Raw genomic sequence first — 2,969 nt, 5'->3', positions numbered from 1 at the left:
CCTCTATGGTTTTCTGTATCCCTGGCAAAGTTTTTTGGTGAAGGGCCAGATAGTAAATATTTATACTTTGCAGGCCCTTAAAAAGTTTTTTTGCAAGTATTTTAATATTAAAGTGAATTCACTAAATACTTAGTGAACACATATTAGATGTAAATGTGAACAGTAGATAAATAAAGCATCATAATGGACAAAGAACCGTAAAGGAAAAAGTGGATTACATTAAAAACTTTTGTGCTCCAAACAAAGTAAAATAAAAAGACAAATTTTATAAAAGGAAATTATAAGATTTGACAGAGGATTAATTTACTTAATATAAAATGCATTCTAAAACAGTATTGTTGAGTATATAAAGTGGCCCAGTCTCTTGAAAGGAAGTTTGTTATAGCTATTAAAATGTGAATTGCATGTCTTTTTACTCTTGCAATTTTACTTCTAGAAATCTGTTCTAAGGTTGTACTTATATATGTAAGCAAAACTGATTTTACAGGAATATTTAAATAGTATTTATAAACACAATTCAGTCAAAATCTAAATATCCATCATTAGTATGGTAAATAAATTATGATTTAACTGAACCATGGAATACTATGTAGCTGTCAAAAAGGATAAGGTACCTTTCTATACAATCTTTAAGTGATGACAAATAATTTAATTTATGAAAGCATGGCTTTTAGAAATTCCACTTCTGATAATGTCACTTGATTTTTTTTAATCAACTCTGATAATAAAAAACAACTTAAAATGATAGTTGAAATATATATTTTTTAAGCTTCAAAAGCTGAAAATATTAATATAAGGATAGATTAGCAGACCACACTCTAAAGGCTGGAACCCAGAGAGACAAGCAGAGCACAATTGCCCTGGGAGCATTCTGTATTTACTAAAGCAGTAGTACCCTCGTCACCCAGCCAAACCAACATAAAGTCCTCTGCAGGAACACACATTTATCCTAGGCCTCTTCTGAATCTCACAAATAATTCTTTAAAGAAAATGAGCCACCCACATAAGTGGATGAGTGAGCACATGAAGAAACAAGGCATCCTAATTAATTATTCACAGAAAATAACCAAATACCATTTCTGTAAACAAGTATCCACATGTTACCACTAGCTCTCATTGTGGCTAAAAACAGTTCTAAGTGCTGGAAGACCTTTTAGAGATGAATAGATCTACCCTCTCCACCATTGTGCATACAGGGAAGCTGATGGAGAGCCAGAAATGTGAGGTGGTTTGTGGAGCTGGAACTGGAGTTCAGCCCACTGTCTTTCCCCTCTATAGTTTATTTTCCAGCCACTCATTGAAGGGGATAAGGCAAGGCCAGGACCTTGGAAACACTTGTACACGTGTCCAAGAAGGTTCACAGTGTTGGTGGTAATGCTCCACAACTGCACCCAGGTGTCCACTAGCGGGAGGAGGAGAGGGCAGCTGGGTAGCGAGTGATGGGATGCTGCAGAGCAGTGACAGGCACGAGCTACAGCTACTAGTGAGAAATGGGTGAGTTGAAAAGTGAGTGCATACAGAATGACTCCACCTACAAAAGTTCAGAAGCAAAAGACACACACAAATGAAACATATTCTTAGGAGTTGATATGATGATGGTAAAATGATGAAGAAGTTATCTTGAAAGGGGAGCGTAGTGTTGCCTCCAGTGGAGAGAGGTTCTCGATTGCAGAAGGCCCATGGGTTGCTCTGAAAGTGCTGCTTTTTTGACCTGAGTGTGATTCCAGTGGTTTCTACTTCATCCTTAGTCTGTGAATTTTTTTTTTTATCTTGTGCACTTCTCTGCATGTATGAGAGTGGTCACAATAAGAACAGGAAAGCAAGATTCAGCGTCACACAGTACAGTGTGCTCCTGTATTTGGTTTGGGGTGGGTTTTATTTGTTTGGGGGGAGAAGAATGAAAACATACCTTAACATACACATGGGAAAGTTCTGGAAAGGTAAACCATCTTTTGTCTTTACCAGTGGGATTGAGGGTCTAGGAAGGGGAAGTGAGATGTCTTTGTATGTTGTTTCAATACATTGTCATGGGCTTATTTCATAGTTTTATAACAAAACTTTTAACAACATAGAACATTTCAGTAGTCTAATGACTCATGATTTATTCTTGGAGAATTGGGATCATGTTGACAAGAGTAAGGAAGCGAGAACACGGAAAATTTCTGAGGGGGTCCTCATTGTCAACCTGCCCGTGTGTCCCTCTTCTTCCGCCCCCTACCCCTCCAGCATTTTCAGACTTGGTTCTCCACCTTGGACAGGTACATCTCACGTCCCGTCAGTCATGAATTACTCAACCAGTGAGTGATGGAGTGTGAGTGATGTGGAACCCTCAGAAGTAGGCCAACATAGGAAGTTTTAAAATATTAGCTAGACACTTGACATATTTTGTGCAATGAGGTAAGATAGGGTTCAGTCTTCATTCTCCAACTTCTATTCATTGATAAAAGGAAAAAAAAAATCTGTCTTAAAATGTAATTTAAAAGAAAGGCAAAAAAAAAAAAATAAAAGAAAGGCAAATACAGGATATATCTTGTTTTTTTTCAGTTTAGAAAAACATATTAAAAGCCAAATTAATACTTGAACAGTCTCAGATCACCATCTGCAATGAAACAGCTTCTGAAAGTTCAATGGCGCAACTCTTTAAATTTTCAGAAGTAAAATATATTTCATGAATGTTTTATCCTTAGTGCTGATATCTATTTATCTGGTATAATAACAGGAACAGTTTGCTCTTTGCCCATTGAGAGCCATTTTATCCCCCTGGTAGTTAAGAGTTAACCCCAACATTGAGTTTATTTGCACAAAAATAAAAATGTGACAGTTTGGAATCTGTTATGTGTTACCTTTAAAATTTTGCTGCAAAAGTCATGTAAACAGAAGATTTCAAACAATATTAAATCAAAAGTAAGCATTTCTATTCATAATGAGACATCTTGTTCTTGCAGAAATTATTTCAATAAGAAAAGGTT

The 2,969-nt window shown here is 36.1% G+C and overlaps 1 protein-coding gene across 1 annotated transcript in view; it reads left to right on the top strand.

Annotated features, from left to right (window-relative positions):
• FANCB (Fanconi anemia, complementation group B) overlaps positions 1-2,969 on the top strand; it is a gene marked incomplete at its 5' end in the record, with an annotated part of 12,215 nt that overhangs the window by 2,775 nt on the left and 6,471 nt on the right. The window lies entirely within an intron of this gene.

The sequence above is a fragment of the Bison bison genome, unplaced genomic scaffold (assembly GCF_000754665.1).
Source record: "Bison bison bison isolate TAMUID 2011002044 unplaced genomic scaffold, Bison_UMD1.0 scf7180017846833, whole genome shotgun sequence".
Lineage (NCBI taxonomy): Eukaryota > Metazoa > Chordata > Mammalia > Artiodactyla > Bovidae > Bison > Bison bison.
Note: the sequence above shows the minus strand (reverse complement) of the source record. Positions and strands in the feature narration are given on the sequence as shown.